Source organism: Amia ocellicauda, unplaced genomic scaffold (assembly GCF_036373705.1).
Source record: "Amia ocellicauda isolate fAmiCal2 unplaced genomic scaffold, fAmiCal2.hap1 HAP1_SCAFFOLD_122, whole genome shotgun sequence".
In the NCBI taxonomy this organism is placed as follows: Eukaryota; Metazoa; Chordata; class Actinopteri; order Amiiformes; family Amiidae; genus Amia; species Amia ocellicauda.
The window spans coordinates 152917-177867 of record NW_027102687.1 but is presented as its reverse complement, the minus strand read 5'-3'; the positions used below and the strand labels follow the sequence as shown (position 1 = coordinate 177867).

At 46.0% G+C, this 24951-nt stretch overlaps 13 non-coding genes across 13 annotated transcripts; 7 read left to right on the top strand and 6 right to left on the bottom strand.

The window, feature by feature from the left end:
• The first annotated feature begins 587 nt into the window (after positions 1–587).
• trnat-cgu (transfer RNA threonine (anticodon CGU)) lies at positions 588–661 on the top strand. Its single transcript has one exon. It is a non-coding gene; the product is annotated as a tRNA-Thr (tRNA).
• A 164-nt stretch (positions 662–825) lies between these two features.
• On the bottom strand, positions 826–899 carry trnan-guu (transfer RNA asparagine (anticodon GUU)). Its single transcript has one exon. It is a non-coding gene; the product is annotated as a tRNA-Asn (tRNA).
• Positions 900–2412: 1513 nt separating this feature from the next.
• On the top strand, positions 2413–2486 carry trnat-cgu (transfer RNA threonine (anticodon CGU)). The gene has a single exon. It is a non-coding gene; the product is annotated as a tRNA-Thr (tRNA).
• Positions 2487–2650: 164 nt separating this feature from the next.
• Positions 2651–2724, bottom strand: trnan-guu (transfer RNA asparagine (anticodon GUU)). The gene has a single exon. It is a non-coding gene; the product is annotated as a tRNA-Asn (tRNA).
• Positions 2725–3976: 1252 nt separating this feature from the next.
• On the top strand, positions 3977–4050 carry trnat-cgu (transfer RNA threonine (anticodon CGU)). The gene has a single exon. It is a non-coding gene; the product is annotated as a tRNA-Thr (tRNA).
• Positions 4051–4214: 164 nt separating this feature from the next.
• Positions 4215–4288, bottom strand: trnan-guu (transfer RNA asparagine (anticodon GUU)). The gene has a single exon. It is a non-coding gene; the product is annotated as a tRNA-Asn (tRNA).
• A 1255-nt stretch (positions 4289–5543) lies between these two features.
• trnat-cgu (transfer RNA threonine (anticodon CGU)) lies at positions 5544–5617 on the top strand. Its single transcript has one exon. It is a non-coding gene; the product is annotated as a tRNA-Thr (tRNA).
• A 164-nt stretch (positions 5618–5781) lies between these two features.
• trnan-guu (transfer RNA asparagine (anticodon GUU)) lies at positions 5782–5855 on the bottom strand. The gene has a single exon. It is a non-coding gene; the product is annotated as a tRNA-Asn (tRNA).
• A 1114-nt stretch (positions 5856–6969) lies between these two features.
• trnat-cgu (transfer RNA threonine (anticodon CGU)) lies at positions 6970–7043 on the top strand. The gene has a single exon. It is a non-coding gene; the product is annotated as a tRNA-Thr (tRNA).
• Positions 7044–7207: 164 nt separating this feature from the next.
• On the bottom strand, positions 7208–7281 carry trnan-guu (transfer RNA asparagine (anticodon GUU)). The gene has a single exon. It is a non-coding gene; the product is annotated as a tRNA-Asn (tRNA).
• A 1124-nt stretch (positions 7282–8405) lies between these two features.
• On the top strand, positions 8406–8479 carry trnat-cgu (transfer RNA threonine (anticodon CGU)). The gene has a single exon. It is a non-coding gene; the product is annotated as a tRNA-Thr (tRNA).
• Positions 8480–8643: 164 nt separating this feature from the next.
• trnan-guu (transfer RNA asparagine (anticodon GUU)) lies at positions 8644–8717 on the bottom strand. Its single transcript has one exon. It is a non-coding gene; the product is annotated as a tRNA-Asn (tRNA).
• Positions 8718–14272: 5555 nt separating this feature from the next.
• trnat-ugu (transfer RNA threonine (anticodon UGU)) lies at positions 14273–14346 on the top strand. Its single transcript has one exon. It is a non-coding gene; the product is annotated as a tRNA-Thr (tRNA).
• The last annotated feature ends 10605 nt before the right edge of the window (positions 14347–24951 follow it).

Here is a 24951-nt window from a genome sequence, read left to right as displayed (position 1 = left end):
TGATTGACAGTGGTCCGTGATCTGCTGTTATGCTACTATGCTACTGACCATTGGGGGAGCGATAGCAAGCAAGAGAGTTAGATATCGAGAGTCATAGATGGATGGATGGATGGACGGCAAGGCAAGCATCTGATTGACAGTGGTCCGTGATCTGCTGTTATGCTACTATGCTACTGACCATTGGGGGAGCGATAGCAAGCAAGAGAGTTAGATATCGAGAGTCATAGATAGATAGATAGATAGATAGATAGATGGACGGAAAGGCAAGCATCTGATTGACAGTGGTCCGTGATCTGCTGTTATGCTACTATGCTACTTACCTAACGTCCAATTCCCATTGCCGCCCCTGGACAGTCACAACAGGGAGCTTGTTGCTCCCGTCAACCTTACGTTTTCACCTCTGTGTGCTTCCTTTGTTGCAGCCTGCATCCAGATTTTGTTTTGTTTTGTTTTGTTTTGTTTTGTTTTGTTTTGTTTTGTTTTGTTTTGTTTTGTTTTGTTTTGTTTTGTTTTGTTTTGTTTTGTTTTGTTTTGTTTTGTTTTGTTTCTTACGCCTGAGTGTAGGCACTGGGGAATGGGAGAGTCCTGGCACCGTGGCTTAGTTGGTCAAAGCGCCTGTCTCGTAAACAGGAAACCCTGGGTTCGACTCCTAGCAGTGCCTTGGTTTATGTTGGCCTAGGCAATGGAAAGGAAGTTTCTAAACGCTCAATACATTTTTCCAAGATGGCCGTCCGCAGCAAGCAGCTTAAGGTTACTGTAGCCGCAGTCTGGCAAGGTGACCGCCAGAAGTAGAAACAATAACAAGGGGCGGGGGGAAAAGTGGGCCGTCCCTGGGTGGATTCAAACCACCATCCTTTCGGTTAACAGCCGAACACGCTGACCGATTGCGCCACAGACACAGACAGAGGTGTTGTGCTTGCTGCAGTCGTGCAGTTCCTTCACAGTTGCCAGAAATCATTGCCAGCACACGATTTTCTTTGTCGTTGAATGCAACATACGTGACCATTGGGGGAGCGATAGCAAGCAAGAGAGTTAGATATTGAGAGTCATAGATTGATAGCTAGCTAAATAGCTAGATAGATAGCTAGATAGATAGATAGAAAGATGGATGGATGGACGGCAAGGCAAGCATCTGATTGACAGTGGTCCGTGATCTGCTGTTATGCTACTATGCTACTGACCATTGGGGGAGCGATAGCAAGCAAGAGAGTTAGATATCGAGAGTCATAGATAGATAGATAGATAGATGGATGGATAAATGGACGGCAAGGCAAGCATCTGATTGACAGTGGTCCGTGATCTGCTGTTATGCTACTATGCTACTGACCATTGGGGGAGCGATAGCAAGCAAGAGAGTTAGATATCGAGAGTCATAGATAGATAGATAGATAGATGGATGGATAAATGGACGGCAAGGCAAGCATCTGATTGACAGTGGTCCGTGATCTGCTGTTATGCTACTATGCTACTGACCATTGGGGGAGCGATAGCAAGCAAGAGAGTTAGATATCGAGAGTCATAGATAGATAGATAGATAGATGGATGGATAAATGGACGGCAAGGCAAGCATCTGATTGACAGTGGTCCGTGATCTGCTGTTATGCTACTATGCTACTGACCATTGGGGGAGCGATAGCAAGCAAGAGAGTTAGATATCGAGAGTCATAGATGGATGGATGGATGGACGGCAAGGCAAGCATCTGATTGACAGTGGTCCGTGATCTGCTGATATGCTACTATGCTACTGACCATTGGGGGAGCAATAGCAAGCAAGAGAGTTAGATATGGAGAGTCATAGATAGATAGATAGATAGATGGATGGATGGATGGACGGCAAGGCAAGCATCTGATTGACAGTGGTCCGTGATCTGCTGTTATGCTACTATGCTACTGACCATTGGGGGAGCGATAGCAAGCAAGAGAGTTAGATATCGAGAGTCATAGATGGATGGATGGATGGACGGCAAGGCAAGCATCTGATTGACAGTGGTCCGTGACCTGCTGTTATGCTACTATGCTACTGACCATTGGGGGAGCGATAGCAAGCAAGAGAGTTAGATATCGAGAGTCATAGATAGATAGATAGATAGATAGATAGATGGACGGAAAGGCAAGCATCTGATTGACAGTGGTCCGTGATCTGCTGTTATGCTACTATGCTACTTACCTAACGTCCAATTCCCATTGCCGCCCCTGGACAGTCGCAACAGGGAGCTTGTTGCTCCCGTCAACCTTACGTTTTCACCTCTGTGTGCTTCCTTTGTTGCAGCCTGCATCCAGATTTTGTTTTGTTTTGTTTTGTTTTGTTTTGTTTTGTTTTGTTTTGTTTTGTTTTGTTTTGTTTTTTTGTTTTGTTTTGTTTTGTTTTGTTTCTTACGCCTGAGTGTAGGCACTGGGGAATGGGAGAGTCCTGGCACCGTGGCTTAGTTGGTCAAAGCGCCTGTCTCGTAAACAGGAAACCCTGGGTTCGACTCCTAGCTGTGCCTTGGTTTATGTTGGCCTAGGCAATGGAAAGGAAGTTTCTAAACGCTCAATACATTTTTCCAAGATGGCCGTCCGCAGCAAGCAGCTTAAGGTTACTGTAGCCGCAGTCTGGCAAGGTGACCGCCAGAAGTAGAAACAATAACAAGGGGCGGGAGGAAAAGTGGGCCGTCCCTGGGTGGATTCAAACCACCATCCTTTCGGTTAACAGCCGAACACGCTGACCGATTGCGCCACAGACACAGACGGAGGTGTTGTGCTTGCTGCAGTCGTGCAGTTCCTTCACAGTTGCCAGAAATCATTGCCAGCACACGATTTTCTTTGTCGTTGAATGCAACATACGTGACCATTGGGGGACGATAGCAAGCAAGAGAGTTAGATATTGAGAGTCATAGATTGATAGCTAGCTAAATAGCTAGATAGATAGCTAGATAGATAGATAGATAGATGGATGGATGGACGGCAAGGCAAGCATCTGATTGACAGTGGTCCGTGATCTGCTGTTATGCTACTATGCTACTGACCATTGGGGGAGCGATAGCAAGCAAGAGAGTTAGATATGGAGAGTCATAGATAGATAGATAGATAGATGGATGGATGGATGGACGGCAAGGCAAGCATCTGATTGACAGTGGTCCGTGATCTGCTGTTATGCTACTATGCTACTGACCATTGGGGGAGCGATAGCAAGCAAGAGAGTTAGATATCGAGAGTCATAGATGGATGGATGGATGGACGGCAAGGCAAGCATCTGATTGACAGTGGTCCGTGATCTGCTGATATGCTACTATGCTACTGACCATTGGGGGAGCGATAGCAAGCAAGAGAGTTAGATATGGAGAGTCATAGATAGATAGATAGATAGATGGATGGATGGATGGACGGCAAGGCAAGCATCTGATTGACAGTGGTCCGTGATCTGCTGTTATGCTACTATGCTACTGACCATTGGGGGAGCGATAGCAAGCAAGAGAGTTAGATATCGAGAGTCATAGATGGATGGATGGATGGACGGCAAGGCAAGCATCTGATTGACAGTGGTCCGTGATCTGCTGTTATGCTACTATGCTACTGACCATTGGGGGAGCGATAGCAAGCAAGAGAGTTAGATATCGAGAGTCATAGATAGATAGATAGATAGATAGATAGATGGACGGAAAGGCAAGCATCTGATTGACAGTGGTCCGTGATCTGCTGTTATGCTACTATGCTACTTACCTAACGTCCAATTCCCATTGCCGCCCCTGGACAGTCGCAACAGGGAGCTTGTTGCTCCCGTCAACCTTACGTTTTCACCTCTGTGTGCTTCCTTTGTTGCAGCCTGCATCCAGATTTTGTTTTGTTTTGTTTTGTTTTGTTTTGTTTTGTTTTGTTTTGTTTTGTTTTGTTTTGTTTTGTTTTGTTTTGTTTTGTTTTGTTTTGTTTTGTTTTGTTTTGTTTTGTTTTGTTTTGTTTCTTACGCCTGAGTGTAGGCACTGGGGAATGGGAGAGTCCTGGCACCGTGGCTTAGTTGGTCAAAGCGCCTGTCTCGTAAACAGGAAACCCTGGGTTCGACTCCTAGCAGTGCCTTGGTTTATGTTGGCCTAGGCAATGGAAAGGAAGTTTCTAAACGCTCAATACATTTTTCCAAGATGGCCGTCCGCAGCAAGCAGCTTAAGGTTACTGTAGCCGCAGTCTGGCAAGGTGACCGCCAGAAGTAGAAACAATAACAAGGGGCGGGGGGAAAAGTGGGCCGTCCCTGGGTGGATTCAAACCACCATCCTTTCGGTTAACAGCCGAACACGCTGACCGATTGCGCCACAGACACAGACAGAGGTGTTGTGCTTGCTGCAGTCGTGCAGTTCCTTCACAGTTGCCAGAAATCATTGCCAGCACACGATTTTCTTTGTCGTTGAATGCAACATACGTGACCATTGGGGGAGCGATAGCAAGCAAGAGAGTTAGATATTGAGAGTCATAGATTGATAGCTAGCTAAATAGCTAGATAGATAGCTAGATAGATAGATAGAAAGATGGATGGATGGACGGCAAGGCAAGCATCTGATTGACAGTGGTCCGTGATCTGCTGTTATGCTACTATGCTACTGACCATTGGGGGAGCGATAGCAAGCAAGAGAGTTAGATATCGAGAGTCATAGATAGATAGATAGATAGATGGATGGATAAATGGACGGCAAGGCAAGCATCTGATTGACAGTGGTCCGTGATCTGCTGTTATGCTACTATGCTACTGACCATTGGGGGAGCGATAGCAAGCAAGAGAGTTAGATATCGAGAGTCATAGATAGATAGATAGATAGATGGATGGATAAATGGACGGCAAGGCAAGCATCTGATTGACAGTGGTCCGTGATCTGCTGTTATGCTACTATGCTACTGACCATTGGGGGAGCGATAGCAAGCAAGAGAGTTAGATATCGAGAGTCATAGATAGATAGATAGATAGATGGATGGATAAATGGACGGCAAGGCAAGCATCTGATTGACAGTGGTCCGTGATCTGCTGTTATGCTACTATGCTACTGACCATTGGGGGAGCGATAGCAAGCAAGAGAGTTAGATATCGAGAGTCATAGATAGATAGATAGATAGATGGATGGATAAATGGACGGCAAGGCAAGCATCTGATTGACAGTGGTCCGTGATCTGCTGTTATGCTACTATGCTACTGACCATTGGGGGAGCGATAGCAAGCAAGAGAGTTAGATATCGAGAGTCATAGATAGATAGATAGATAGATGGATGGATGGACGGAAAGGCAAGCATCTGATTGACAGTGGTCCGTGATCTGCTGTTATGCTACTATGCTACTTACCTAACGTCCAATTCCCATTGCCGCCCCTGGACAGTCGCAACAGGGAGCTTGTTGCTCCCGTCAACCTTACGTTTTCACCTCTGTGTGCTTCCTTTGTTGCAGCCTGCATCCAGATTTTGTTTTGTTTTGTTTTGTTTTGTTTTGTTTTGTTTTGTTTTGTTTTGTTTTGTTTTGTTTTGTTTTGTTTTGTTTTGTTTTGTTTTGTTTCTTACGCCTGAGTGTAGGCACTGGGGAATGGGAGAGTCCTGGCACCGTGGCTTAGTTGGTCAAAGCGCCTGTCTCGTAAACAGGAAACCCTGGGTTCGACTCCTAGCAGTGCCTTGGTTTATGTTGGCCTAGGCAATGGAAAGGAAGTTTCTAAACGCTCAATACATTTTTCCAAGATGGCCGTCCGCAGCAAGCAGCTTAAGGTTACTGTAGCCGCAGTCTGGCAAGGTGACCGCCAGAAGTAGAAACAATAACAAGGGGCGGGGGGAAAAGTGGGCCGTCCCTGGGTGGATTCAAACCACCATCCTTTCGGTTAACAGCCGAACACGCTGACCGATTGCGCCACAGACACAGACAGAGGTGTTGTGCTTGCTGCAGTCGTGCAGTTCCTTCACAGTTGCCAGAAATCATTGCCAGCACACGATTTTCTTTGTCGTTGAATGCAACATACGTGACCATTGGGGGAGCGATAGCAAGCAAGAGAGTTAGATATTGAGAGTCATAGATTGATAGCTAGCTAAATAGCTAGATAGATAGCTAGATAGATAGATAGATAGATGGATGGATGGACGGCAAGGCAAGCATCTGATTGACAGTGGTCCGTGATCTGCTGTTATGCTACTATGCTACTGACCATTGGGGGAGCGATAGCAAGCAAGAGAGTTAGATATGGAGAGTCATAGATAGATAGATAGATAGATGGATGGATGGATGGACGGCGAGGCAAGCATCTGATTGACAGTGGTCCGTGATCTGCTGTTATGCTACTATGCTACTGACCATTGGGGGAGCGATAGCAAGCAAGAGAGTTAGATATCGAGAGTCATAGATGGATGGATGGATGGACGGCAAGGCAAGCATCTGATTGACAGTGGTCCGTGATCTGCTGTTATGCTACTATGCTACTGACCATTGGGGGAGCGATAGCAAGCAAGAGAGTTAGATATCGAGAGTCATAGATAGATAGATAGATAGATAGATAGATGGACGGAAAGGCAAGCATCTGATTGACAGTGGTCCGTGATCTGCTGTTATGCTACTATGCTACTGACCATTGGGGGAGCGATAGCAAGCAAGAGAGTTAGATATCGAGAGTCATAGATAGATAGATAGATAGATGGATGGATGGACGGAAAGGCAAGCATCTGATTGACAGTGGTCCGTGATCTGCTGTTATGCTACTATGCTACTTACCTAACGTCCAATTCCTATTGCCGCCCCTGGACAGTCGCAACAGGGAGCTTGTTGCTCCCGTCAACCTTACGTTTTCACCTCTGTGTGCTTCCTTTGTTGCAGCCTGCATCCAGATTTTGTTTTGTTTTGTTTTGTTTTGTTTTGTTTTGTTTTGTTTTGTTTTGTTTTGTTTTGTTTTGTTTTGTTTTGTTTTGTTTTGTTTTGTTTTGTTTTGTTTTGTTTTGTTTTGTTTCTTACGCCTGAGTGTAGGCACTGGGGAATGGGAGAGTCCTGGCACCGTGGCTTAGTTGGTCAAAGCGCCTGTCTCGTAAACAGGAAACCCTGGGTTCGACTCCTAGCAGTGCCTTGGTTTATGTTGGCCTAGGCAATGGAAAGGAAGTTTCTAAACGCTCAATACATTTTTCCAAGATGGCCGTCCGCAGCAAGCAGCTTAAGGTTACTGTAGCCGCAGTCTGGCAAGGTGACTGCCAGAAGTAGAAACAATAACAAGGGGCGGGGGGAAAAGTGGGCCGTCCCTGGGTGGATTCAAACCACCATCCTTTCGGTTAACAGCCGAACACGCTGACCGATTGCGCCACAGACACAGACGGAGGTGTTGTGCTTGCTGCAGTCGTGCAGTTCCTTCACAGTTGCCAGAAATCATTTCCAGCACACGATTTTCTTTGTCGTTGAATGCAACATACGTGACCATTGGGGGAGCGATAGCAAGCAAGAGAGTTAGATATTGAGAGTCATAGATTGATAGCTAGCTAAATAGCTAGATAGATAGCTAGATAGATAGATAGATAGATGGATGGATGGACGGCAAGGCAAGCATCTGATTGACAGTGGTCCGTGATCTGCTGTTATGCTACTATGCTACTGACCATTGGGGGAGCGATAGCAAGCAAGAGAGTTAGATATGGAGAGTCATAGATAGATAGATAGATAGATGGATGGATGGATGGACGGCGAGGCAAGCATCTGATTGACAGTGGTCCGTGATCTGCTGTTATGCTACTATGCTACTGACCATTGGGGGAGCGATAGCAAGCAAGAGAGTTAGATATCGAGAGTCATAGATGGATGGATGGATGGACGGCAAGGCAAGCATCTGATTGACAGTGGTCCGTGATCTGCTGTTATGCTACTATGCTACTGACCATTGGGGGAGCGATAGCAAGCAAGAGAGTTAGATATCGAGAGTCATAGATAGATAGATAGATAGATAGATAGATGGACGGAAAGGCAAGCATCTGATTGACAGTGGTCCGTGATCTGCTGTTATGCTACTATGCTACTGACCATTGGGGGAGCGATAGCAAGCAAGAGAGTTAGATATCGAGAGTCATAGATAGATAGATAGATAGATGGATGGATGGACGGAAAGGCAAGCATCTGATTGACAGTGGTCCGTGATCTGCTGTTATGCTACTATGCTACTTACCTAACGTCCAATTCCTATTGCCGCCCCTGGACAGTCGCAACAGGGAGCTTGTTGCTCCCGTCAACCTTACGTTTTCACCTCTGTGTGCTTCCTTTGTTGCAGCCTGCATCCAGATTTTGTTTTGTTTTGTTTTGTTTTGTTTTGTTTTGTTTTGTTTTGTTTTGTTTTGTTTTGTTTTGTTTTGTTTTGTTTTGTTTTGTTTTGTTTTGTTTTGTTTTGTTTTGTTTTGTTTTGTTTTGTTTCTTACGCCTGAGTGTAGGCACTGGGGAATGGGAGAGTCCTGGCACCGTGGCTTAGTTGGTCAAAGCGCCTGTCTCGTAAACAGGAAACCCTGGGTTCGACTCCTAGCAGTGCCTTGGTTTATGTTGGCCTAGGCAATGGAAAGGAAGTTTCTAAACGCTCAATACATTTTTCCAAGATGGCCGTCCGCAGCAAGCAGCTTAAGGTTACTGTAGCCGCAGTCTGGCAAGGTGACCGCCAGAAGTAGAAACAATAACAAGGGGCGGGGGGAAAAGTGGGCCGTCCCTGGGTGGATTCAAACCACCATCCTTTCGGTTAACAGCCGAACACGCTGACCGATTGCGCCACAGACACAGACGGAGGTGTTGTGCTTGCTGCAGTCGTGCAGTTCCTTCACAGTTGCCAGAAATCATTTCCAGCACACGATTTTCTTTGTCGTTGAATGCAACATACGTGACCATTGGGGGAGCGATAGCAAGCAAGAGAGTTAGATATTGAGAGTCATAGATTGATAGCTAGCTAAATAGCTAGCTAAATAGCTAGATAGATAGATAGATGGATGGATGGATGGACGGCAAGGCAAGCATCTGATTGACAGTGGTCCGTGATCTGCTGTTATGCTACTATTCTACTGACCATTGGGGGAGCGATAGCAAGCAAGAGAGTTAGATATTGAGAGTCATAGATTGATAGCTATCTAGATAGCTAGATAGATAGATAGATAGATAGATAGATGGATGGATGGAAGACAAGGCAAGCATCTGATTGACAGTGGTCCATGATCTGCTGATATGCTACTATTCTACTGACCATTGGGGGAGCGATAGCAAGCAAGAGAGTTAGATATCGAGAGTCATAGATAGATAGATAGATAGATAGATGGATGGACGGCAAGGCAAGCATCTGATTGACAGTGTTCCGTGATCTGCTGTTATGCTACTGACCATTGGGGGAGCGATAGCAAGCAAGAGAGTTAGATATCGAGAGACATAGATACATAGAAAGATAGATGGATGGATGGATGGACGGCAAGGCAAGCATCTGATTGACAGTGGTCTGTGATCTGCTGTTATGCAACTATGCTACTGACCATTGGGGGAGCGATAGCAAGCAAGAGAGTTAGATATCGAGAGTCATAGATAGATGGATGGATGGATGGACGGCAAGGCAAGCATCTGATTGACAGTGGTCCGTGATCTGCTGTCATGCTACTATGCTACTGACCATTGGGGGAGCGATAGCAAGCAAGAGAGTTAGATATCAAGAGTCATAGATAGATAGATAGATAGATGGATGGACGGCAAGGCAAGCATCTGATTGACAGTGGTCCGTGATCTGCTGTTATGCTACAATGCTACTGACCATTGGGGGAGCGATAGCAAGCAAGAGAGTTAGATATTGAGAGTCATAGATAGATAGATAGATAGATGGATGGATGGATGGACGGCAAGGCAAGCACCTGATTGACAGTGGTCCGTGATCTGCTGTTATGCTACTATGCTACTGACCATTGGGGGAGCGATAGCAAGCAAGAGAGTTAGATATCGAGAGTCATAGATGGATGGATGGATGGACGGCAAGGCAAGCATCTGATTGACAGTGGTCCGTGATCTGCTGTTATGCTACTATGCTACTGACCATTGGGGGAGCGATAGCAAGCAAGAGAGTTAGATATCAAGAGTCATAGATGGATAGATAGATAGATGGATGGACGGCAAGGCAAGCATCTGATTGACAGTGGTCCGTGATCTGCTGTTATGCTACTATGCTACTGACCATTGGGGGAGCGATAGCAAGCAAGAGAGTTAGATATCGAGAGACATAGATACATAGAAAGATAGATGGATGGATGGATGGACGGCAAGGCAAGCATCTGATTGACAGTGGTCTGTGATCTGCTGTTATGCAACTATGCTACTGACCATTGGGGGAGCGATAGCAAGCAAGAGAGTTAGATATCGAGAGTCATAGATAGATGGATGGATGGATGGACGGCAAGGCAAGCATCTGATTGACAGTGGTCCATGATCTGCTGTTATGCTACAATGCTACTGACCATTGGGGGAGCGATAGCAAGCAAGAGAGTTAGATATCAAGAGTTATAGATAGATAGATAGATAGATGGATGGACTGCAAGGCAAGCATCTGATTGACAGTGGTCCGTGATCTGCTGTTATGCTACTATGCTACTGACCATTGGGGGAGCGATAGCAAGCAAGAGAGTTAGATATTGAGAGTCATAGATAGATAGATAGATAGATAGATGGATGGATGGATGGACGGCAAGGCAAGCACCTGATTGACAGTGGTCCGTGATTTGCTACTATGCTACTGACCATTGGGGGAGCGATAGCAAGCAAGAGAGTTAGATATCAAGAGTCATAGATAGATAAATAGATAGATGGATGGATGGACGGCAAGGCAAGCATCTGATTGACAGTTGTCCGTGATCTGCTGTTATGCTACTATGCTACTGACCATTGGGGGAGCGTTAGCAAGCAAGAGAGTTAGATATCGAGAGACATAGATACATAGAAAGATAGATGGATGGATGGATGGACGGCAAGGCAAGCATCTGATTGACAGTGGTCTTTGATCTGCTGTTATGCAACTATGCTACTGACCATTGGGGGAGCGATAGCAAGCAAGAGAGTTAGATATCGAGAGTCATAGATAGATAGATAGATGGATGGATGGATGGATGGACGGCAAGGCAAGCATCTGATTGCAAGATAGGCTTATCGTAAAGCCATCAGAGGACGTAATGAACCGGAAAGCCAACTGGACAGAAGCCGGTTTGTAAAGAAGAACCAGAACCCAAAGGACACGCGCTACGCGCACCTAACGGCCAACGTCCAATTCCCATTGCAGCCCCTGGACAGTCGCAACAGGGAGCTTGTTGCTCCCGTCAACCTTACGTTTTCACCTCTGCGTGCTTCCTTTGTTGCAGCCTGCATCCAGATTTTGTTTTGTTTTGTTTTGTTTTGTTTTGTTTTGTTTTGTTTTGTTTTGTTTTGTTTTGTTTTGTTTTGTTTTGTTTTGTTTTGTTTTGTTTTGTTTTGTTTTGTTCCTTACGCCTGAGTGTAGGCACTGGGGAATGGGAGAGTCCTGGCACCGTGGCTTAGTTGGTCAAAGCACCTGTCTTGTAAACAAGAAACCCTGGGTTCGACTCCCAGCAGTGCATTGGTTTATGTTGGCCTAGGCAATGGAAAGGAAGTATCTAAACGCTCAATACATTTTTGCAACATGGCCGTCCGCAGCAAGCAGCTTAAGGTTACTGTAGCCGCAGTCTGGCAAGGTGACCGCCAGAAGTAGAAACAATAACAAGGGGCGGGGGGAAAAGTTGGCCGTCCCTTGGTGGATTCAAACCACCATCCTTTCGGTTAACAGCCAAACGCGCTGAGCGATTGCACCACAGAGACAGACAGAGGTGTTGTGGTTGCTGCAGTCGTGCAGCTCCTTCACAGTTGCCAGAAATCATTTCCAGCACACGATTTTCTTTGTCGTTGAATGCAACATACGTGACCATTGGGGGAGCGATAGCAAGCAAGAGAGTTAGATATCGAGAGTCATAGATAGATAGCTAGCTAGCTAGATAGCTAGCTAGCTAGATAGATAGATGGATGGATGGACGGCAAGGCAAGCATCTGATTGACAGTTGTCCGTGATCTGCTGTTATGCTACTATGCTACTGACCATTGGGGGAGCGTTAGCAAGCAAGAGAGTTAGATATCGAGAGACATAGATACATAGAAAGATAGATGGATGGATGGATGGACGGCAAGGCAAGCATCTGATTGACAGTGGTCTGTGATCTGCTGTTATGCAACTATGCTACTGACCATTGGGGGAGCGATAGCAAGCAAGAGAGTTAGATATCGAGAGTCATAGATAGATGAATGGATGGATGGACGGCAAGGCAAGCATCTGATTGACAGTGGTTCTTGATCTGCTGTTATGCTACTATGCTACTGACCATTGGGGTAGCGATAGCAAGCAAGAGAGATTGATATCGAGAGTCATAGATAGATAGATAGATGGATGGATGGCAAGGCTAGCATCTGATTGACAGTGGTCCGTGATCTGCTGTTATGCTACTATGCTACTGACCATTGGGGGAGCGATAGCCAGCAAAGAGAGTTAGATATCGAGAGTCATAGATAGATAGATAGATAGATAGATAGACGGCAAGGCAAGCATCTGATTGACAGTGGTCCGTGATCTGCTATTATGCTACTATCGGCAGCAGCAGCTGCAGTCTTGGTGCCGTCAACCTTACGTTTACACCTCTGTGTGCTTCCTTTGTTGCAGCCTGCATCCAGATTTTGTTTTGTTTTGTTTTGTTTTGTTTTGTTCCTTACGCCTGAGTGTAGAGTCATAGCTAGCTAACTAGCAAGCGAGAGTTAGATATCGAGAGTCATAGATAGATAGATAGATAGATAGATAGATAGATAGATAGATAGATAGATGGATGGACGGCAAGGCAAGCATCTGATTGACAGTGGTCCGTGATCTGCTGTTCTGCTACTATTGGCAGCATCTTGGCTTAGTTGGTTAAGGTGCCTGTTTAGCAAACAGGAGATCCTGGGTTTGAATCCCAGCAGTGCCTTAGGTGGGCTTTATGTGCACCTTGTGAAGCTTGTGCTTTATATTTGTTGTGTTATGAGTGTGTATTGTGGTGACCACTATCCCCTGCTGGTGCTGTTGTGCATACATGGTTCCAGGTGAGGATGTGGTGGACTACAGATGACCTAATTTATGGAATGGATATAAAAGGAGAAAGGGAAGAGGAACAGGAGAAATGAGACGCCATGGTGGGGGAATACTTCAACCGCGGATTCATTGCACAAAAGACTGTTAAATTAATCTTTCGCCCACTTTGGAAGTCTTGACCATAATGGACATGTTATAATCAACACTTCCATGATTTCCACGGCACCTCAGCGTCGGTTGTGATATGAACTGGTAAAGGACTGGGGGAACTTCATTGTGGACTTTGTATCGCCACCATTTGTAATAGTGTCTGATTTGTTATGACTTTTGTTGTCCTTCCTTTTTCATGATCTTTTTGCTCATCTTAAATGTGCTGTAATTTATTCCAAATACATTTCATTGTGCTAGGATACACACATTTGTATCAGTTGTTTGAGTTGTTTGCTGTCACATTATTCGTTGTGTGCAGGTTGGGAGGGGCTGTTAAATATCCCACCCGAACTGTTACATCAACCCTTAGTTTTAGCAAGATAGGCTAATAGTAAAGCCATTGGAGGACGTTATGAAGCGGAAAGCCAACAGGACAGATGACAGTTTTTAAAGAAGAACCAAAACCCAAAGGACATCCCTGCGTGGGCTACGCGCACCTAACGGCCGATGTCGAATTCCCATTGCCACCCGCGGGACAAGCTCACCAGGAAGCTTGTTGCTCCCATCAACCTTACGTGTACACCTCTGTGTGCTTCCTTTGTTGCAGCCTGGATCCACACTTTGTTTTGTTTTGTTTCTTTATTTTGTCTAATGCATTTTCAGTTATTTTCAATGTATTTGACTTTTTTGTTGGTGTGCAGTTTTTGCTTTTATCACGTTTTGTTTATTTGATTTGAGCACATTTATTTTAAAAGTTAATTGTTTTAGTTTTGTTAAAATCACAAAGATTTTAAAATTTTTAAGTGATTTTAAGGATTGATATGTCAATGTTTTTAATCATAAGTATTAAAAATTGAATTGTTTTTATTGATGAAAAGAAAATACTAAATCCAATAAAATAGTATTTGTTTTGTTTTGTTTTGTTTTGTTTTGTTTTGTTTTGTTTTGTTTTGTTTTGTTTTGTTTTGTTTTGTTTTGTTTTGTTTTGTTTTGTTTTGTTTTGCTCCTTACCCCTGAGTGTAGGCACTGGGGAACAGGGGATTACTGGCGCTGTGGCTTAGTTGGTCAAAGCACCTATCTTGTAAACAGGAAACTCTGGGTTTGAATCCCAGCAGTGCCTTGGTTTATGTTGATCTAGGCAATGTAAAGGAAGCTTCTAAAACCTCCTTAGACTTTAGCAAGATGGCCGTCCACAGCAAGCAGCATAAGGTTACTGTGGCTGAAGGAAAGCCGCAGTCTGGCAAGCTGACCGCCCGAAGTAGAAATAATAACAGGGGGTGGGGGGAAAAGGGGGCCCTCCCTGGGTGGATTCTAAAGGTCAACAGCTAATCGATTACACCACAGAGACAGACAAAGGTGTTCCTGCTGACACGTTTGAAGAAGGGCAAAAGGAACACTGGATATGTCAGAAGTGGGACTTGAACTCCAGAGGAGACTGCAACATGAACGCAGCCTCTTAGACTGCTCGGACATCCTGACCACTCGGCAGGGTACTAGGAATGCGAGTAGTGGTCCAGGATTGCCTTCCGCAGCCTGAGCTGACCGAAGGACACTCACAAGGTGGAATAAAGTAGGCAGGTGAGGCAGGGATGCTGCCCTCACCTTGCTCTGACAAATTTAGAACCGTAAAAGGACGTGGCGGAAGATGTGGGGGCAGCAGGGGCACCAGGGGCAGCTCCTCATTAGTATAGTGGTGAGTATGTCTACCTGTCTTGCGGGAGACCGGGGATTGATTCCGGGGAGTGGTGGGGGAAGCCTACACAAAGGACTTGAGAACAAGAAAGAGAAAGGTGTGCAAACTGATGTCACACTGTGCAACGTTAATTAGCAACAGGAAGTACTTGATGGCAATGATAACGTGGAGCACTCTCCACTGCAGATACCAAGCTCTCTTTTCAGCAGTGGCTGATACACACTGTGCCATACTGGCTCCCCCTTCCCCTCCTCCCCCCCAGCCTGTCCCTCCAGGGCATGTCAGTTAGCGGCAAGAGCTGCGTTTGGTGCCGGGCCTTCACACAGGCCCCATCCAGGGACAACTCCTGCGGACCCCTCCTCAACAGGGTCCCTGAGAGGCCTCCATCATACCTCAGGGAAGGGGGAAACCAGCAAATTGGGGAACTTGAACTGGGGCTCTGGGGTCTGGAGCTGGAGGAAACACTCCCTCAGCAGCAGTTTCCCTTCAGAAGGCAGGGTGGCACCGGCCTCGGCCGAGCAGAATACCTGTCCAGCGCAGGGAGCGCACACCCATTTTCCCTTCCAGGCTGTCCACAATCCTCCAGCCAGCAGATCATGCAGCTGGAACACCCCGGTCCAGATGATGGGCATCTGGAGCAGCCAGTGCAGGATGAGGGAGCTGTACACATGTCAGGCTGTGAGCAGCTGCCAGGCCCTCAACACACTGCGGTAGAACCCAGGAAGGTTGCCTGCTGCCAGCCTGCTAATGTCCATCAGGGACATTGCACTGTCCACCTGCAGCGTCCCCACATGACGGAGCAAGGTCCACGTAAGCGGCCTCCAGGACAGGAGGCTCGGCCCGTAGACCAGCTTCTGCAGGAACTGCAGATGGAAAGCAGCCATCCTGCACTCCACGTCCACCAGCCCTTGCCCCCCCTCCTCACGGGGCAGGTATAGTAGCCCCTTTCACAGCCAGTGCAGACCAGTCCAGAAGAAGAACGCTGAGGGAGCAGCCAGTGCCATCGCCCGAGCCTCCCCCGCAGCCCCTCCGGCATCCCCTCCCAGTTCCTCTGCTCCATGGCCTGATCCCCCAGGTGCACCCCCAAGTACTTGAGACCACCTCTGCACCACTGTAATCCTCCAGGGAGTTGCAGGCCTCCCTGCCCCCCCAACTCCCCCAGCAGCAACCCCGTGCTCTTGGACCAGTTCACTTTGGTTTAAGTCCCAGAGCGAGGTGCTGATTCTGTCCACATCCCCCTCGCACCCCACCAGCACCACCACATCATCAGCGTAGGCAGAGAAGCGGAAGGGTGTCGGGCAGCGAGGGACATAAAGCCCCCCCACCACTCTGTGCAGCTCCTGCAGCAATGGCTCAATGGCCATGGAGTGGAGCATCCCAACATGGGGCAGCCCTGCCAGATTCCCCTGTACACCCTGAAGGGGGCGCTCAAGCCAACATTGATTTTCAATATGTTTTGAGTGTCACCATAGAGCACCCTGGTCATGGCTATGAAAACAGGGCTGAACCCAAAAGCCTCCATCATCCGCCACAGGTACTGGTGCTCAACCCGGTCAAAAGCCTTTTCCTGGTCCAGCGCAATGAGACCAGTCTTTAACCCCAACAGCCTGGAGACCTCCATGATGTGCCTAATGAACAGGATGTTGTCCTGTATGGACCTACCAGGCACACAGTAGGACTGGTCAGGGTGGATCAGATGGATCAGGCCATCACTCTGGAGAGGAGCTTCAGTTCTAGCACAGGTCATCTTTCTTGGGCAACAGTGCCACGAGGGCACGCCTGCAGCTCACTTGCAGCGCCCCTTGCTGGATGCTCTCCTGCATCACTGCCAGCAGGTCAGTCCCCAGCAGACCCCAGAAGGTGCTATAAAACTCAACTGGCAGGCCATCAATGCCCTGGGCCTTCCTTGTACTCAACCCATGAAGAGCAGCAGTAAGCTCCTGCAGGGTGAGCTCCCCCTCCAGCCCAGCCTGCTTCTCCTCCGGCACCTGCGGCAGGTCTCCAAGGAGATGCTGCATGTTGGTCTGAGGCTCATCCACCTCACTGGAGTACAGTGTAAATCTGATCAAGCCTGGATAGGGAGAGAGTGTCCTCCCGCACCTCCGACCAGCTATACTGCCTTTCTGCCCCATACAAACTCCTCCACACATCCTGCAGGTCATGCCTCTCCTGCAGCTCCCTCATCTCCCTGGCAGACTGGGAGTGCGGCTCAGTGTGGTTCCTGTCAAGTTTGTCATGCAGGGTGCAATTAAAATCAATAATTGTCATTGTCAAGCTGTTTTAACCCCCCCACTCTCTCCCTGCCATTTGTTGGTGCATATACATTTATAAAAACAAACAATCGTCTCTCAACTACTGCCTTGACAACAAGCAGGCGTCCTTCCACCACCTCAGTCATTAAAACAGAAACTAATCTAAAATGCCCTGAAAATAAAACTGTAACTCCTGCACTCTGTCTTGACCCATGACTAAAACAAATCTCGCCTTTCCAATTCCTGACCCACTCCCCCTCTAGCATGCTCTGTGTGCATCTGCATCTAAAAAGATCACGGACAGGCATTTCTGCTTGACATACTAAAACACAGCCGCTCTCTTTAACGCATCCATTCATACTTTAATTGTGTCCATTATAGAAGTAGAGTGAGTAACACACACAAAGAAAACAGACAGCAGAAAAAAATAAGTCAAGCACCCCCGTCCATCATTTTAAGTAGGTTTAGCAGACGCTTTTAATCCTATATCCTTCTTGATCTGTAAAGCGATCTGCTCCCTGTCCCTTCCTCATCGGGATACACCTGCTTCTCCACATCCCCCGCTATGGACTAGTTATCCATTGAAGTCTCCCCGTGCAGGTTTGAATCCTGCTGACTATGACGCCAAAGAATAGTGCCAGCCCCCCTATGGCTTGTTGGCCCCCATTCGTAAAATCTGTTTCTCTCACACATTTTTTTGCAATCTCTCTCTCTCGCTCTATGACTTTATAATATATAAATCTACATATAGAGATTGGAATCTATTGGAATTATTGTGTTGCTCTTGCTCTTCCTCCTTTCTCTGGTCATTGGGGTGACATTTCTTTCTTGTTCCCAAGTCCTTTGTGTAGGCTTCCCCCCCTAGGTGGGGGAAGCAAAACCAGAGAAGGAGCCTGCTATTGGGAAATCAAACCCCAGTCTCCCGCATGACAGGCAGGGATACTCAACGCTATTCTAATGAGGAGCTGCCCTTGCAGCCCCCATATCTTCCGCCACGTCTTTTTCCAGTTCTAAAAGTTGAGGGCAGCCTATAAGCCTATAAGAACTGGCACATACAAGATCTGGGGGAGCTCAGGATCCCATGATGGGACCCACCTCCGGGGACGGTCAGTTCCCCCTGCTGGAGCCCGAGTCCAAGATCTTTTAATTAATTTATGGATGATTGTTTTTAAAACGATTTTAAAAATGAATCTTAATTGTTTTTAAAGATTTAGTTGTTTTTAAACCACTAATTGTTTTAGGGGTTTTTTGGTTTAGTTTTGTTATATTCTTTTGTCAAATACATTGACTGTTTTGGATTTAATTTTAAATGCATTGGACCTTTTTTGTTTGTTTTTTATTTTTACCTTTTTAATTGTTTTTTTTATTTTGTCCAATGCATTTTCAGTTATTTTCAATGTATTTGACTTTTATGTTGGTGAGCAGTTTTGCTTTAATCACGTTTGTTTTGTTGTTTTGTGCACGTTTATTTTAAGTTAATTGTTTTGTTTTTCGTTAAAATCACAAAGATTTTAAATTTTTTTAAGTGATTTTAAGAATTGATTTTTAAAGATTTTAATCATAAGTATTAAAAAATTGAATTGTTTTTATGTAAATGTAAAATACTAAATACAATAAAATAGTATTCTAATGAGGAGCTGCCCTTGCAGCCCCCATATCTTCCGCCACGTCTTTTTCCAGTTCTAAAAGTTGAGGGCAGCATCGCTGCCTCCCCTGCCTGCTTTATTCCACATTGTGAGTGTCCTTCAGTCAGCTCAAGCTCCGGAAGGCAGTCCTTGACTGCTACTCATTTTGCTAGCACCCTCCCGGGTGGTCAGGATGGCCAAGTGGTCGAAGGTGCTGTGGTTAGGTTGTAGTTTCCCCTAGAGGCATGGGTTTGATTCCTGCTTTTGACATAGCCAGTGCTCCTTTATCTTGGAATTGGGTTTCTCTTCACCACCTGAAGGAGGACATGGAGTAGACTTTGCAGAGATTGGCATTTGTCTTTTTTTTTTCAGCAGAGGCAGTGTGGCGGCGACCCAGAATCCTTTGGAGTTCCTGATCCAGCGGTGTTCCTGTTCCGGTGCGAGGGAGGCCCAGCTGAGGATGAACCATCTGAAGGTCCTGCCTGGACCAGTGGGACCGAAGAGCAGGCTTCATGAAGGCAGCACCCCACGGGATACCAGGACCAGGTCTCAGCGGGAAGCAGCGCAGCCCACTGGAGCAGTGACTCCAGTCAGACCTTTTCACTGACATCAATCCACTGGAACCTCCACCACCAGCAGGAGACCTACCTCTAGTTTTCTGTTCCTTTGTTTAGTTTAGGAGACAAGCGGATGTCAAGACTCCAGTTCAGCAGGGAGGTCCTGCAAAAAGGTATGGGCTTTGCTGGTGAAGCTGCCGCATAAAGACAAAGACTTCTTCGAGGTAAGCTTTGTCAACCATGATTTGCTAGAGGAGTGCTACAGCGTGTATAGAAGGGAGAAATACAGGGAGCTGGCGGGTTTTGCGATGATAATCCTGTCGGATATTTGCTATAGAATAGTGACTGTGCAATTTTTCTGTGAGATGGTCTCAGGCAAGGACGTGAAGATCTGGCTTGCGAGGTTCAGTGAGCTCTCCACTCGAATAGTTGGATGTTGGATGTGGACGGTGTGTGGGGGGAATGTGGCAGTGCCGGATTCGATTGAGGCGGAGCGTGGAGAATCCAGAGAAGGTCTGCCACCTCCCCAATACTATACAGATCAGAGAAGCTAGGGGGCTGGTCTACTATGACGGGATGCCAAAACTCTGCAGGCGGTGTCAGGGCCGAGACCCCGTTGTTGCCCAGTGCACGTGTAAGTGTAGAGGAGGTCACCAGACACACGCCTGCAGAGAAAAGTTACTCTACTACCTCTGCAGCTGTGGGGGCCATATCTATAAGAACTGCCTCCAGTCGTACACAAATAGAGTTGGGTCTCCCTTCTCACAATTCCATTCTGGACCCTGAGCCGGAACATGAGGGAGGCCCGGCGTGGGAGGAGGAGGGAGAGGGAGAAGAAGAACAGATATATGACCTGGCTCCAGAACCTCCCCCTACCCCAAAGGAACCACTTAAGAGAAAGGGGTAACAGTCAGAAGGGGGGGGTTGGGTGAAGGTGAGCAATAAAAGGAGAAAAGTGGTGGACAGAGAGGAGAAATCTGCCAAGAACCCGAATAATGTCTCCTCTCTGGAGGCAGCCCAAGATAGTCGAGCTCCCCCCGGCCCACCCCTCGCTGGAGCCGAGGCAGAAGTTCCACTCCCTCCTCCAGCAAAAACGGAACATCGGGCCCTGCCTTGGTGGACCAGCCCCCTGAAAACCGCTGAAAAGAAAACCAGACCCACCGCTCCTCCATGTGTGAGAGTGGAGAGCAGAGCCTCGGGAACCGGGTCGAAAGATAGTGTAGGTGAGACCGTCTTGCAGAAGAGAGCCAGCCCTCCCTCCAGCTGCGACAGGCAGGTGAGAAAGAAAGCCCTGGAACCGTTGTAGCTGGAGGGTGAATTAGATCAGGTGCTGGCTCGTATAGAAAGAAAGGCAAAGGACAGGAATATCGGCGCCACACAGGTGTCGAAACCGCCAGCACAGAAGGGTGCCTCCTCTAGCCACCTCGGAGAAGGGGGATAGAGGAGCGGCAGGGCCACGGTCTCACCCAGGGGTCCCTGCTTTTTATTATTATTATTATTATTATTTATATTATTATTATTATTATTATTATTATTATTATTATTATTATTATTATTATTGTCATTTAGCTGACAATCTTATCCAGGGCGACTTACATTTGTACCCATTTATACAGCTGGGCATTTTACTGGAGCAATCTAAGTGAAGTACCTTGCTCAAGTGTACAACTGCACTGCCCCACCCAGGATTCGATGTTAGGGGCCAAAGCCTCCATGACAGAGGAGGAGTTGGCCAGACGGCCAAAGGAGAGGAAGAGAGAGGGGAAGAGATACCCCAACTACCCCATCCCTCTTGTTAAGAAGATCAAAGGTGGTGAGGGGGGCGGTAAAAGGCACTCCTCCTCCTAATAAGTCTGGTCCAGGGGTCCTTGGGCCCCCACCTCAGGGCTGCTCCTCAGGAGCAGAGTCCGACTTGACACGCTGGTCTCAGGAGTACAGACGTGAGTGAAGCTTCCCATGTGCACCCAGACTGGTTCTCTGTCTCTCTCTCTCTCTGCAGGTCTGTGAGGAGCCGAGGCGCCGGCGCCTAGGCACCATCCACACAGATTGAGGGTGCCGGCGAGGCAACCATGGCCTGCGGAGAGGAGTTAGCACAGCAGAGACAGGAACCGGTCCGGAGTGGAGCATCAGCACTGGGAAGCATAGAAAGAACATCTCTATCAGGACTGTGAGGGCCTCCTCTGCAGGATTGTTGATTTTAATTTTATAAAGACTGATTATGGTCTTTGTTTTAAATGGTTTTAAATCACAGGGTTTTGAGGTTTTTTTTTATGTTTATGGTTTGTCTGATGTGCTGACTGTTTTTAAAATTAGAAAAAGATGTATTAGACTGTTTTGTATTGCTTTAGAAACATGTTTTGTTCTTTATTTTGTCTAATGCATCTACCGTTTTAAAACAACACATCAGATGTTTTTTTTTTCATTATAGTTATTTTGGCAGTTTGCCATATTTAATACAAATTGTTTTGATATTTAACACACTTTTGAATTCACTTGTTCTGTTTAAAACTTTTAAGGATTTTAAAAGTTTCAGAAATGATTTTAGAATTGTTTTTTAAAAACAGTTTTTAATCATGAGTATTAAAACTTTGTATGTTTAATTTTCGTAATGTAAAATACTCAAACAATAAAAACAGTGCTCCTTTTGCCCTTTTTGAAATGAGTCATGGTTGGCGCCTCCCTGGTCTGTTCCGCACGTGATCCAAAAAGGTCTCAAAGACCAACTGCGCCGACTTTGGCTGATATTAGGGGAAATCATTCAGATGGCTTCTGGAAAATGATGTCGGTTACACCATGTACCTGATCACAAATGTACAGGAGGAAACAGCTAAAGGTTTCCTTCTTCACAAGGACACAGTAAGGACAGTTTAATGTCATTCATTGATTATGCACTGAGCCACAACAAAATTGAGGATCTTCTGAAATTTGAAACGCACAAGAAAGATGTGCCAATGGGACCTGAGAAATCTGAAGATGACAATCTTGTTGGATTTGGGGTGCGCGCTGAAGACACCTGGAGAGAGATTTCGATAAAGCGAAGCCGATGGTTATGCTGCATTTATTCTCAGCAGAAAATGTGTACCGGGGACAAAAATGCATAAGCTACAAAGTTACTTGCAGAGGAAAAGGGATCTTTTTTCTAGAGCTACCTCAACAGTGTCTGTGCTACTTGGGGCTGTTTCTGTTCCCTCGATGGTGTCTGTGCCCCCTCGGGCTGTTTCTGTTCCCTCAACAGTGTCTGTGCCTCCCCCACAAGAACCAGGCATGTAATTACTTCACTACTTCAAGTAGTAACGAATGTCATGAAGTTAAAAACAAAAATTAAATACTTAAATATTTTCTATTTACTAGATATACACCAATCAGCCATAACATTATGACCACCTGCCTAATATTGTGTAGGTCCCCCTTTTTCCGCCAAAACAGCCCTGACCTGTCGAGGCATGGACTCCTGTAAGTCCAGTAAGTTGCGAGGTGGGGCCTCCATGGATCAGATTTGTTTGTCCAGCACATACCACAGATGCTCGATTTGATTGAGATCTGGGGAATTTGGAGGCCAAGTCAACACCCTGAACTCGTGATTCATCAGACCAGGCCACCTTTTTCCATTGCTCCGTGGTCCAGTTCTGATGCTCACGTGCCCATTGTAGGCACTTTCGGCAGTAGACAGGGGTCAGCATGGGCACCCTGACTAGTCTGCGGCTACGCAGCTCCATACGCAACAAACTGTGATGCACTGTGTGTTCCGACACCTTTCTATCAGAACCAGCATTAACTTTTTCTGTTGGATCGGACCACACGGGCCAGCCTTCGCTCCCCACGTGCATCAATGAGCCTTGGCCGACCCATGACCCTGTCGCCGGTTCACTGCTTTTCCTTCCTAGGACCACTTTTGATAGATACTGACCACTGCAAACCGGGAACACCCGAGCTGCAGTTTTGGAGATGCTCTGACCCAGTCGTATAGCCATCACAATTTGGCCCATGTCAAAGTCACTCAGATCCTTACGCTTGCCCATTTTTCCTGCTTCTAACACATCAACTTTGAGGACAAAATGTTCACTTGCTGCCTAATATATCCCACCCACTGACAGGTGCCATGATAACGAGATTATCAGTGTTATTCACTTCACCTGTCAGTGGTCATGAATACCTGGAAAAGGTAATGATAGATATATCACCATCTAAATTTACTGCACAAGCTTGTAAGTAAACGTTTATTATGTTATTTTGATTTTGAAACTAGTCAAAAGTGAAACAAGTTATCTATGTTCATTTCACATAGAAATGATCTTATTAGTGAATAAGGTGGCACAACCAAAGATAAAAACTTTAAACATGGAATATTGTTATTGCCATACTAATACTAACACTAACAATTAATCTGCTTCACAGTAAGAATATGAATAAACTTTTTTTAATACATTCCGAACGATCTAATTCTACAGTATCAAGACCACCTGGAGGTGACACTACCAACAAGGATGTATGCCAGTCAGATTGTAAATATGTATTACTTGCATAATCTTAATAAACATAACTTTCATTTGAAACATTTCTTTGTTTTTAAAACATAAGTCCACCTGTAAAGCCTACATCACCACTGTTATCAATGGTGTCAGAAGTGGCTCCATCTGGTCAAGCACAAGGTATGCTATTTACATTTCATTGATAAGTGTACTGAAATCATCATTATGTGCACATGCATACAAATACACAATTCATTGCTTTTGTTGTTTCACAAACCTAAGTTTTTGTCTGTACTGTCACTATATACATGTTTTTCTTAATCTTTTACACTAAATAATTACCAGTTTAGAAAAAATTAAACACTATAAAAAGATACTGATATTTTATATTTTATGCAGGTACAGAGTCTGTGACTGTGAGTGCCATTGCCAGCGCACCATTACAGAAAATAGTTGTGTACTGTGCAAGCTTTGTGGTCTGGACTAAAAATTATTCATATATTTTGCCTAAAGGTACACCCCTACCACCTACTTCCATACAAGTGTCATCATTTGCTTCTCCTCACACAATTAGTTTTGATAAAGGAATCAAGGGTTGGAGATGTTCTCAAGAGTGGAAGGTGTGGATGAAGACAGAATTAGAAGCCTTGGGACTGTGGCCTGGATCGCATCCTGTATGTCTCCCAATGAACAGTGTTTCGCTGTTTTGACCAAAGTATTTTCAGCTCCACCTATTCTTTATTTGGAAACCTGAGGATAGTACCATTATGAGCAGGTTGAAAAACAATTTCACACTTCGCTGCTTACATGGATGTTCTCAGCCACTGATAGTCTCATCTGGGGTGGGAAGACCCAGAGTGATTGTTGGCATCAGTGGTCAATATTATATATTTACATCCAGACTGTGCTGTAAAGCATGAAAAAAGCACTGGTTTGCTGACAATCCACAATGGCTGGAAAAACTTTCTCTGAGGTATACCAACATTTTACTGATTGTCTGATACAGAAGCATCAATGTCAAGAGTCAGTCATCAACAAGTTTACACAGGGCACATTTGGGCAAGTAATGAGATCTGACCACACCAGGAAAGTTGCCAGAAAAATTAAGTTGACATCTGACACCATGTCA